Source organism: Solanum pennellii, chromosome 11 (assembly GCF_001406875.1).
Source record: "Solanum pennellii chromosome 11, SPENNV200".
NCBI classification, from domain to species: domain Eukaryota; kingdom Viridiplantae; phylum Streptophyta; class Magnoliopsida; order Solanales; family Solanaceae; genus Solanum; species Solanum pennellii.
In genome coordinates this window covers 63,344,383-63,357,769 of record NC_028647.1, presented here as the reverse complement: position 1 = coordinate 63,357,769, position 13,387 = coordinate 63,344,383, and positions in this window count along the sequence as shown.

The following is a 13,387-nucleotide window of genomic DNA, read 5'->3' as shown; positions in this document are numbered from 1 at the left end:
TGGGGGTGGGGGTAGGGGGTGGGGTTTAAAACAGTAAAAAAGAAGAAAATTTGAAATTTTTTGAGTCATATATTTATAATTACAAAGTCAAAAGGACAGACCTATTTTTAACTTACTTTTGCTGAACTCTAGCTCTTGTAAAGAAAAAAAAAGTGGTAGTTGATTGGATTTTCTTATATACTGGTTCGATTAATTCAGATTATGAATCGTGCGATAGATAGATTATTTTTAATTCAAATTTGACTTTAATAGCGTCCAGTCATAATTTGATATGTATGATAGCACTACGTTACTAATAACTGAATAATTGTGTGAATCATCGATTAAGCTGTCATAAGGAGAAAATTACGCTCATTGATGGAACTAGAATTTTTCATTGAAGTGATATTTAAAATATAATTTAAAAAAAAGTAAATATTTAATGAAGTTTTAAGATTTCGAATCTATGTTTTAAATATGGAAAAAAATAATTTAACCTTACATAAGCTATTTAATATTCGATATTCTAATTTTATTCATATATATATTTCATTACAAATTTTTTCTATACTCAAAACTTGAACCAGATACATATAACAATTTATAATAATGCATAGACTTTTGGGTTTGTTTAAGTAAGTAGTCTTTCTCTTAAACTTCAAGAAATCCCCAAGAGTTTCATAAGTTTGATATAAAATAAAGTTAATTAATTGACTAATTGACGGCTAATTAGTTGGGATCACATAAATTATTTTGACATGTTCCAAACAATAGGCTAATAATTTCTAGGTAGACTCCAATTTTTCTAGAGCTTATCTTAATTAGATTTATTTACATGAGTCAATTATATAACATTAGTAGAATAATACACCTACCTAACAAAAATTATTAGCCATCTATACACACTTAAAAGGATACTCATGTGGAATGTAAGTGCCTCATGGTTTCACTAAAAAAAATTAAAAAGATATATTAGTAAAAAATAGTCATATTAAAATATTATTGAAATGAGTAGTTATAGTAGCAAATAATAGGATTTACGATAGAGGATATAACACGTCTGTTTGCTAATTTTCGATCTTCATATCCTCTTATCTAAGATTGCGTCTTCAATCAGCGGCAGGAGTGTTATATATGTTAGGTCAAATTTAATCATCTCTCTCTAATGCTTGTTTGGATCCCTCCATATCTAACATTTCACGCCTTCTCGTTGGAGCAGATATTAGGGCATCTTTTTGTAACATGCCCAAACTGTCTCGATCAGTCTTTGCTTCTCTAATCTTGTCCAACATGCACGAGTGTCACTCCTATCTTATTTCAAAAATATCTTCAGACTTATCATATCTCTCATCTTGGTCGGAGTGAATATCCTCATTTACGCTGATCTTATTTTTTGAATGTGTGAATTCGTAGACGATAAAAACTCCACTCAAACATCATTGTTCATTTAACCACCGCTCTATAAATTAAACTTTATCTTTTAAGTCTTAGCTTGGCCAATTTTGAAAACAAAATACAATTTATTTATTTTTGAAAAATAAAAAAACTCAGAATAATTCATCTAATTACTTATGGTTTTTAATTTCTTCAATATTTTTTTTTCTTTTTAAAGGTTTGACATGTCTCTCAACAAATGACCAAACATAATAAAATGAATAGATTGTCTGCTAACACCTTATCAAGTATGAGATTTTTTACAGTGACTTATGATAATGATTATTAATATTCACTTTATTGATTGACTTATCAATGTTCTTTTTTTTTTTTGAATTGTCACCCTTTTTAATTACAACCTTTTTTTCCTACAAAATCCAATGAAAATCCCCCTTTTTTACTTACTTAGTACATCTTAAAAGAGATCATTAAAACAAAACAATTTTTTGTTTTTCTAAAAAGAAAATGGCCCATGATTTGACTTGATCTTTTCTTGATTTAAACTATGCTTAAAAAATTGATAATTACTTTACTTAGTATTAACCATGATATGTTCTGATTAATACCTAACACATGATAAAATATTATTTATATATTTAACGCTTTTGGAAAGAAAAAAAAAGTTTATATATTTTCAAGCGTTTATTAAATATAGTTAAATTAATCACATAACATTCTTATAAACTTTTTAAAATTTATTTCAAAATCCAATGAAAATCCCACTTTTTCTAACTAGTTACATCTTAGAAGAGAAGGTCAAAATAAAGTTGATAGTTGTTAAAAAAAAAAAGAAATTTTTATTGGATGAAACAAACTACACTTACTAATTAGCAGCTTTTTAATCACTAAAATTTTTGGCCCATGTTTCTGACTTGATCCTTTATTGATTTAATATATCATAAAAAAAATTAATAATTTAGTCTTTACCCAGTGGAAATTAAGTACTAAGTTTAGTACAAAAAAACAAAAAAAGTTAACGTGTCAACTTAGGTTTCTATCATGTGCAAAAATACAAATTCCTAAGGAAGTGTTAAATCAATCTATTTCCCTAAAATCAATTCATATTGAGTGTAAATTATTAAGTGATCGAGTCTGAGAAGTGTGGTGTATAAATATTTTTATTTCTATTATGATTTGATTTAGGTAAAATATGATAAAATTAATATGAAAAGAAAAATATAGTAGTGAAGCAGTTGTACTGGACATAATGGCAAGGAGAAGTACAGTAACAATAACACATATAATGTCGTAACCAAAGCAAAGGAACTAACAAGTTGTAACAATAACAATATTGATAAAGAAGGCTAAGATAATATTCGATTATCTAAAAAAATTATTTTTAATTTTCGATCTCTATATCTTTTTATTTAGGGTTCGGTAAGCAACGAAATTGTGTGGGTGGATAGAATTCATCCACACCTGAAACAAAGGTCTTCATTTGAGCTCTTGATATGATAATTTTTTTAAGTGAGGAGAGCTCGATCCTAGCGCTACTTATACTTGCATCAAAATCGAGAGTCAAAATCGATACACAGAATTAATTTTAAAGGCAAATTGATCGGTTGTACACCGTGAGCTTTGCATTCGTCAATTTATGTAAAATATATATATAATTTTTTTGTGAAAAACATTTAAATCTGTCTGTCGATTTTCTAAAACTTTATCAATTTTCAACGGACTTGGTGTATTTTCCTAATTTTTGGATAGATATTATCTGTCGATTTTCTGTCTCTTAGTTTTTACATTTTTTAAAATAGTATTTGATAAACTTTTACACGATTTAAATTTAAATTAATTAACATATATTAAACACATTATACAAAATAAAATATACTCATTGTTGGAGCCTTTTATTTCTTTCATTCTTAAATCTAATGAACGTGAATAAAATACTTAGAACGCGTTTGATATTAATAAATTAATTAATTGAGGACGAATAGATGACGAATGACGATATCGTATGCTTATATTGATTCTTATTTTATAATCTATGATAGCTTCATGCATAATTATATTAATTTTTTTATTGTGCAATAAAAATTCAATTATTGGTCCTAAAATAAACAAATTACCAATGAAAGTATATTGGTCAAACACATTATTATTGTTCCAATTATATCATATATTCAATAGGACAAGACAAGACACTAATGTCAAAGAAGAAATATCATTTTTATTTTAACATTGTTAACAATAAATTTTGAATCCTAACTTGGGATAGACATAGATTAATCCATAATCACTTTCATATAAATAAAATAAGTTATTAATACTTTTACCAAGTAATTTATTTCTCACATGTAATTAAGACTAAGTCAATTGATTTTTATAGGGCTTTTATATATAAATTTATTTAAAAAATTATAGGGAATTAATATTCAATTTTACATCTCTTTATTATATCTACAGTGTGATTGTCAGACTTTAGCGATATTAAATCTAAATAAATTAAATTGATGACAATAAGTATTTTAACACTCTTTATTAATATGTCAATTTATTGCCGCTAAAAGTTATTTTTGTTATAGTGACAATGGATAAATCTTCAAGATCAAAAGTTAAATTTGTTATATTTTAAGGAGTCGTTTGGTTCACAGACAAAGTTATCTCCGAGTTATAGTCCTGAGATTATAATCCTTAAACTATTTGTTGCACATTCAAGATGAGATAAATACAACACCAAATTTGACGTATAAACTTATCTCGTAATTAATAAATTATATATATCTTCAATCAAACTAACTAGAAAATTAATATCAAATATAATTTTAAAATATTTCATCTTATTCCACGTATTAACCGACCTCTAAGTATTGCTCATGGAATAAATTGGTCAAAAGTTGAAGAATAATAAATTGGTCAAAAGTTGAAGCATTCTTACAACTTTACGCATACCATATAATTTAAAAAATTTCACATAAATAGCCAACAATTTATTTATTTATTTATTTAATCAATATAGATAGATTATATCTTAATTAATTAACGGCAACTTTCACATATAACAAATAAAAAATTTATATTTGTATGTTATAACAAAGTTTGCATAATTATGTTCCATAGCAAACATATAACTGTATAATTCGCTATACATATACAATTGTATAATTCGCTGGCCTAAATTGTATAATACGCTGGCCTCGCTATACATATACAATTGTATGATTCGCTGGCCTAAATTGTATAATTCGCTGGCCTATTTCGCTGCAATTGTATAATTCGCTGGCCTATTTCACTGCAATTGTATAATTCGCTGGCCTATTTCGCTGCAATATGTGTATAAAATTTTCTTTGCATACAATTGAATCGAAGTAAAATGTTTGTATATTGTATAATTATAAGTGTATAGGAAGAAGATACATGTTTTTCTCTCGCTTTATACAAAAACAGAAACACAATTTATACACTTCTATTGTATAAAGCGAGAGAAAATTGTATTTCACTGCAATTGTATAATTCGCTGGCCTTTTTCGCTGCAATATTTGTATAAAATTTGCATTTGTATACAATTGAATCGAAGTAAAATGTTTGTAAATTGTATAATTAAGTGTATAACACGAAGATATATGTTTTTGCATGTGTATGTACAATTTTCTCTCACCTTATACAAAACAGAAACACAGTTTATACACTTCTGTTGTATAAAGCGAGAGAGGCGAGCAGAGGGAGAGTGGCGAGCGAGAGTTTTGGGAAAGAGGCGACTGGCAAACTTTGACAAACGTTTGCTATGGGGCACAATTAAATCAAACAGTAGCTACTCCATTTATTTTAGGTTATTAGTTTGCTATTATATACAATTATCCCAATTAATTATATATCAATTAGAGCCCACAGGGAAGGAAATTTTTTGTTGAATACATAATCTGAATTTAGTCGGACTCCAGTGTAAATATCGAATGTCAAACGAGGAAACAAGTGTAATAACATGTTTGAATTAGCGCGCAATTTTGTTGGTTCACCAACCTACATTGTTTTCTTTTTGTTTTGTACTTGTATCTACTGTGTTTGATCCAAGTGTCTTTCGAAAATAACATTTTTACCTCAACAAGATAGTAACAAAGTATGCGTATACTTTACGCTTTTCAAACTCCACATGTAAAATTTTACTGAATATATTATCGTTGTTATTGTTGAGCCGATAAACAAAACACGTAAACTCAGTAGACATGATTAACAATTGATAAGCACCTAAATTTGAAATTTCTTTCATATAATTAGGTGTTTACATTAATGTACCTATAAAACTCAGAAAAGATGACATGACATTGATTTTAGAAATTATACACCTAATTAAACAAATTAGTGTAGTAAGTCTCTTAATGCAACTTATAATTAGAAATAATGATTTATGCATTAATTTATATATATTTTAATAACACACATGACTTACTATTAGGAAATGATATTTGTATTAACCTCCTAATTAATAGCCTTTATCTGTCTGTAAAAGTATAGTTCCTCATCAATGATTGAATTTTTTTTTGTCATATTTTAATTAATATTAATTTACTCCCATCAATTAGAAAATGATATAATATCAAAGGGTTTTAAATAAATACATTTTCAATTTATTTATGTGATCTTTTTGATAGGTGGGATAGAATTAATGATGGATATAGTTCAAAAATAAATGGCATGTGAGATTATTGTATTCTATATTTGTTAAGGAAAATTATATTATTTTCGCCATATGAAGTAAAATTTTGAAATATATTTTTAAAAAAACAAAACAAAATGACCTTTTTGTTTTTCTCGAAGCAAAACTTTAAACAGATCTCTAAAATGATCGTTAAAATTAAAAATAAAAATTCAAAACATGTCTTCTTCATATTTCTCTTTATTTCTTTAAAAAAAATTCTTTAGTTCCTTTTGTTGACCCTTGTTACAAAACAGCGATATATGTTTGGTAGAAATTCGTTACCTAGATTAAATAATTAAAAATATGAAAAAGAAGACATACTTATATTAAGATAATTAATTAACTTGTATAATCTCATTTTCCTAGTGGTTTCTTGCACATACAAACTCACTTTAACAAGAAACATTGTTTTTGTTTCATAATAATTGTTACGTTTCACTTTTTTGAGTATTAATTTAATAATATTTGAGTTAAATTAGAATAAATTAATTTAATATATTTTTTAAAATTATAATTTTAAGATATTTAAAAAATACACAAAAAGTATTATAAATTATAATTTCATTTTAATTAATGTGGTGAAAAACTATATCTTAAAATATTAATCAAAATAAATTTAATTTAATTTTCATAAAATAAAATATGATAAATACTATAGGACGGAGGAATAACTCAATTTTTAAATTAAAAAAATTAGATAGACCTTGAAAATTGATTCTAGAAGTTACAAAACTAACTTTTTGATTCATAATTGTAACAACCAAGAAAAGGAAATTTACCAAATACATATTAAAAAAAAGAAAATTAAAGAAAAAACTCATTTTCTTAATATTCATGATAGTTATCGTGCTTATTATTATTAAAATATTAGACGTAAAATAGTTATATTTTTAGAATCTAATAAGTCTTTCATATTAGATATTTAATTTAAAAAAAATAATTCAAAGTATTTTAATATTTTAATTTTTGATCAAACATCTAAAATCTATTTATTTTTAAAAATATTTATTAGAAATGTGTTTCAAAAAATAAATCCACAATGAATATAAATATACAGGCAATGAAATTAGCTCATAAGAATATGATTCATTCATGTAATTAAATTTATGCTGATTACTGACTTATTCATTTATCAACTTGATCTATTTTAATTTAAATAACTTCTGAATAGATATTAATATTCAACTTATTTATCAATGCAATTATTTTTTATTTATTCAAATTAAATTCGATCCGCCTATTCGATACCCTAATTATTATCATTTGATGTCTAGCTTGTTGATACCTACAAGGAAACTGTTCTTTTTTTTTGGTTCTTTATGTTCATGAATCTTCTATAATCAAATCTCAAATGATTAATGTTTTTGTGTTTATAACCCCTTCTAATTCTTTGACTTGTCCATTTTAAATTATATAATTTTACAAATCATTGTTTCACTTAAATTATTAAGTGTCTCATTCATAATATATTGTTTAAAGTAACATCAATATGTACTACCTAGCTTTTTCAATACTCCATCAAAGACTTTATATGTGGGATATTTTTCCATCTTAACCTAACACTCATAGAAATTAAAATGAACGTAACATGAGATAGTTACACACTTTAATATTTCATATCATAATATAATTAAACAGATTTAAATTCTGTTGTCATTTATTATAAAAATAAAAAAAATTCTATGTGTTTGAGTACTACTAATGAAAAAGAATCGAGCTCGTTAAAAGTATAATAATCGCTTTAATATCTCAATCTTTTAGATGAAACAGTAATATACTTCAATTAAAAAAAATATCAATTTTTTTGTATCACAAGTATATAGCCACGTATAATTGAATTTTGGAGGATAATATACAATAATAATGATTAAAAAAGGATTATCTTTGTCGGTTTTCTCTTCGTTATTATTATTATTCATAAATTTCCTCGATTCCTTTCTTGATACATCTTAGTATATATGATTAGTAGTGTCATATTCAAACGTATATTAATTGTATATATATATATATCTTTTACATCGATCGATGAATAAAACTTAAAACTTCTTTCATTTATAAATGACATGTAAATAATTTACAAGTTTATACGGTGGTTTCATTATAAGAATTATTTTAATTAAGTCCTAACATATTTGATTGTTATGCTTTACCATCTTGGATAAACAACAATTAATGAATAATTAATATGATCTCAAATCCTCCAACATAATATATATAACATGCATGTACCTTATGACTAACATATCAAATTATAAAATTATTTAATATAATGAGGTCCACTAATTATAAGAATAATAATTAAATTTATCATGTATTCTCTCTGTCTTTTCTCATGCAACGTCGAATCTTTTACTAGAAAAAAATTATATATACAAGGCTGAAGGCATTATTATGTGTAACACAGCAAATAAATGAATTGTAATTAATAATTAATAATTTTGTAGTATAAATTATGTATGAATATAATATTAAAGGAGGAAGAAAAATATGTAACAAGTGTCCATCATTGACTCTGATATAACCAAGATGTGGACTTGTGTTTTGTCTTGACTTATGATAAAAAAAAATATAAGAAAAAGTGCTACCCTTTCCAATAATTTTTTTATTTTTACGAAATAATACGAAAAATGTATAAGTATCCCCCTAGATTATAATTGAAATTCAAAAGACATATCTTAACTAAATTAAGGTCCTATTACCCTTCTAAAAATTTATTCTTTTGATAATTTTGTGCACCTTCTTGGCTTACGTAGCATCCAAATATCTCCCACGCGCCTCAATTGCGTGGGGTTACGCAGTGTGCCACATAAGACAAAAGGTGTATATAATTATCAAAAAAATAAGTTCACGGGGTAATAGAACCTTAGTTTAGTTAAGGTGTGTATCTGAAATTTCAGTCATAGTCTAGGAGATACTTGTGTATTCTCTCAAATAAAAATAAAGTTGTATATGAATATCCATCGTTTTTTACGTTCTCACTTGTGAAATTATAACGATATTAGCGATTTGAGAAGAATTAGTGATGAATAGTTGTATGATAAAATTTTGATAATTGTGAGAATTCAATTTGATATTGCACTTAATTGTTTAGTTGATTTGATCTTGTATAGACGATAAATTTGAATTGTCTAATTTAAATTTGACACTTGGAAAGTTTTTACTAGTTGAATAAGACAATGATAATATCATAAAAAAAAATTTACTTTTAAAATATATAAATTCAAACCTTTCGCATATCTTAAAAGCATATTAATTGACTTATTTTCGATTATCTTTGTACCCAAAAAAATGAACTTTTTGTCAAGCCTATATCATTTGTCAATGTAAACAACTAAACACTCATCTATTTTAATAAAAAAGAAGTATTGCAAACTTGAGATCCAAATTATTAATGGATGACAAATCTAAACGAATCAATCAAATTTAATTATTTTATTTCATTGGATAGATGGTTAATGGAGGGGAAATGTTACTCCTACACCATCACCACGATCATTATCACCATCACTAACAATAATATAATCAATCTAATTTCACAAAATGAACCTACGAAGAATAAATAATCAAGTGGAATTTTATTTTTGAACTCTGCAGGGTAGCTTCGGTTCCACTTAATTAGAACAATTGTCGGTGCTCTATCCATCCATCTATTAGTGAGTTAAAAATTTCCTTCCGAAGAAATCAATAGACGTGTTTTAGTCTAGCAGACCTTTTATTTGTTAGGTAACATCGTCAAAGCGTATCATCATACTTAATTAACCACGAAAGGAAGGAACTCGAATTGAAAGGATATCATCATCTTATACAAGACAATGATAATATATACAGACTAAAAAAATATCATTTTTTTAATAGAATTTTAATCCGAACGATCGAACAATTCAAAGCAATACAGAAAACAAAATAACGATAGTGAAGGAGTAATATATCCGACGAATTATTCTAACTAGTAGTGGGGAAATGTTGAATTTTATAAAATAAGAGGGGTGATTTTGTATATGAATGAAAAAAAAACACAAAAACCAAAATAAATGTGAAAAGTCAAAGGTGTACTAACTAGGATTCGATAGACAAGAGTCCTAAAAGTCTCGCTGTCTGAAATTACGTAACCAGTTTCGTCTTTTTCTTAGCGGGGCCCACACTCCCACGTGTGTTTTCTAAGATTGCGGATTAATCGTAAACGTATTATGTATCAATTGTATTCGATCAAATATATATAGATGAGAAATTTGTATTTTATGTCAATCGTATTTGATAAACTATATTTATATTATGAACCAATTGTATTCGTGATCCATACAAATACTATGGTATTCACCCTCTCCGTCAAATGTATTGTGTATCAATTGTATGTCAATAAAAATAGGTGAGAGATTTGTATTTTATGTAACCTGTATTTAAAAAAAATATATTTGTATTTTGTATCAACTGTACATGTATTATGTATTTATTTTAATCGTGATACAATGAATACAACATGTCTCTCTTCAATCTCGGTCTCCTCTCTCTTCCTAATATGTATTTGATACTTTTTTGCAAGTTTTGAAAAAGTACAACGAATACAAATGCGTGGTAAATTAAAGTGTAGTTACGAATTGCAATTAGTGAAACTGTTGCTAATGAGTTTTACTTAAGGTCTAATATTTGTTGTTTTTGAAACTTTCCTTATTTATATACATTCCAACTTTAGATGTACATAAATAGGAATTTAAATTCGTGTAAAGTTGAACAAGTGATATATATAGTTACATATTATAATGCACGTAGGATACATATTGTTATACTGAACGCCACATAAAATGCATGTGTCCACTTATTTAACTTTATATAAGTTTAAGTATCAACTAAGAACGAGTAAATGACATGTGTTATGAATTACGTATTCTCGTTTTAATAAACCTTAGTACAACTCTCTGGCTCTCATGTCAATTGTCGTGCTTCTTTTTCCAAGAGTCAAAATATGTAAATTTTGATTGACATTTTAAAATATTCGATCGAATTGATATGAGAAAAATTGTAATTAATTATCCTTTTCATGTGGTTTAAAAATGACAAAACTATACAAATTGAGCTCATTAGGCAAATTATTTAACCAAATTGAACCTAGTTCAATATATTTATCTTGACTGAACTTAACATAAATTATTTATCTGACTATTCCCTTAAAATATTTATTAAACCGTTATTGATATCATTGAAGTATATATCAAAAACAAAAATTTTAATTGTGAATTCAACTTCAAAAATTAATTTAGAGTTTTCAAAATAAGTGGGCCCATAATAGAGGCGGCTATAACTCATATTATGTTGTTGAAAGTTTAAACTAATAGATTTTTGTTTAGTCAAATCTTGAAACTAATTGATGACTTAAAAATAATAATAAAAATTAAGATTAAGATACCATAGTTAGTGTAAGATTCTCATTAAAAGGAGGTTAAGCATCTCATTATAAAATGAAATTACAATCATCATTATAGTAAACTACTATTTTATAGTCTCTGTATCCTAATTTATGTGAAATATACTTTTTCCGTTTTAATTTATTTGAAGTACTTTTTTGGGTGTTCCAAAAAAGTTTATCATTTTTTTTTTAAAAAAAATATCACTTTAAAAATCTCATTTTTGTCCTCAATAAAATAAATTATAGCCATATAAATATCTAATCTTTGTTTTAAATCATAAATTTTTGTTTTTCTTCTCATTTTTCAATCTTCACTTCTTTTGAATTTATGTAATTGTTAGTATTTTTTTAAAATCTACTTTTTGTCCTATTTAGCATAACCACATCCAATCAAATAGTAGTATAAAAAATTGAAACGGATGAAATACTTTTTTTATTTTTTTGATTTCTCTTCATGTGTTCAGTATCTGTATTGATATTTTACTATTTTGAATTTATGTCAGGTAAAATCTCCTTCGTAGCAAAGTGCTTCCTACCAAAAATTGTTCCATAGCAAGAGTTTCGATCGAAACCTCTATTTAAAGAAGGGACAACCTCATCTTACATTAGCTATACATTTCACGTTTACAACTAGGATCCAAACTTACATTAATGTACATATGCTAATTAGTTAACATAACATTCCAAATATATACATATAAAGTAACATGAGAAATTAAATGTTTTGAACTTTGGATCATGCTTATGTTTTTTTTATCTGATTCGATATGGGGCTCTGACTAGTGAAATATAATTTTTACTAGTTTTTTATATTCGATAATACCTATTGATATTTCAAAAAAGTTAAATGATATTTCTACACGCACGATGATTCTGTCTTTCTCGATAGGCATCATACATATATTGGATCCTAAACTTGACTTCAAATTTTAAATTTGACCTTCAACTTTCACAATGCACAAACAGACACTTTAACTATCCAACTTTTAAATAAATAAACACATGAGTCCTACATGACACAATACACGTAGGACACCACGTAGGACAAAAAATGACATGTAGGACATGTGTGTCTATCTGTTCAACTTTATACAAGTTTAAGTGTCTATTTCTGCAAATTCAAAGTTGAAGGGCATAACTATGATTTTTGAAGCCAAATTAAAGAGCAGATTTATTTATTATGCGTTCTCGATATGTCACCTTTCTTTTCCAATAAAAGTGAAGGCCTTAAACTAATATTCAGGCCCAAATGCACACAGTGTAGTATTGGAATTTTGTGTTTGGTTGATTCTATGTGGATGAATAGATGAATTGTTGAAAATGAATGAATCAAATCAATCACATCAATCCCATCATCCCTTTGTTTGGTTTGGCTGCTTGCCAATTTTCTCTAGTTGGTACATTTTTGGTTTTTGTATGACAAAAAATTGAGTCTCTTTTGAAGAGATGATTAAGTAAATAAAAAAGTTTTTTTTTTTTTTTTTAAAGATTAAAGTTTTTAGGTAAGATGATGTGTAACGACTCTAGTTCAACTATTAACTCAAAAAGATGCGGGTCTATGAGACTGTATGGCGACGGTATGGTGTAATTGCGGGTATGTCGCACCTAAAGAGTTAATTCTGAATTCATTTTTATAAGGTTTTTAACTTTCTTTTTCTATTCTGGTATAGAATTTGTCTAAGATGTAATGTACATCCCTTCTTTAAAGGCTTTTCCTTCGTCATGGATGTCACATTAAGAAATTTCCCTTAATCATGATACTATAACAACAAAAAAGAATTTTTAGCGGCAGCAACAAATAAACACATTATTAAAGAGTGGTAAAGTCTTTATCGATTTTAGTTAAGTGTCATTAGATTCAGTGGCACTAAAAGCTTTAGAGACATATACAAAGAGTGTTAATTGCCGCTGATAATACGTATTTGATTGCGATT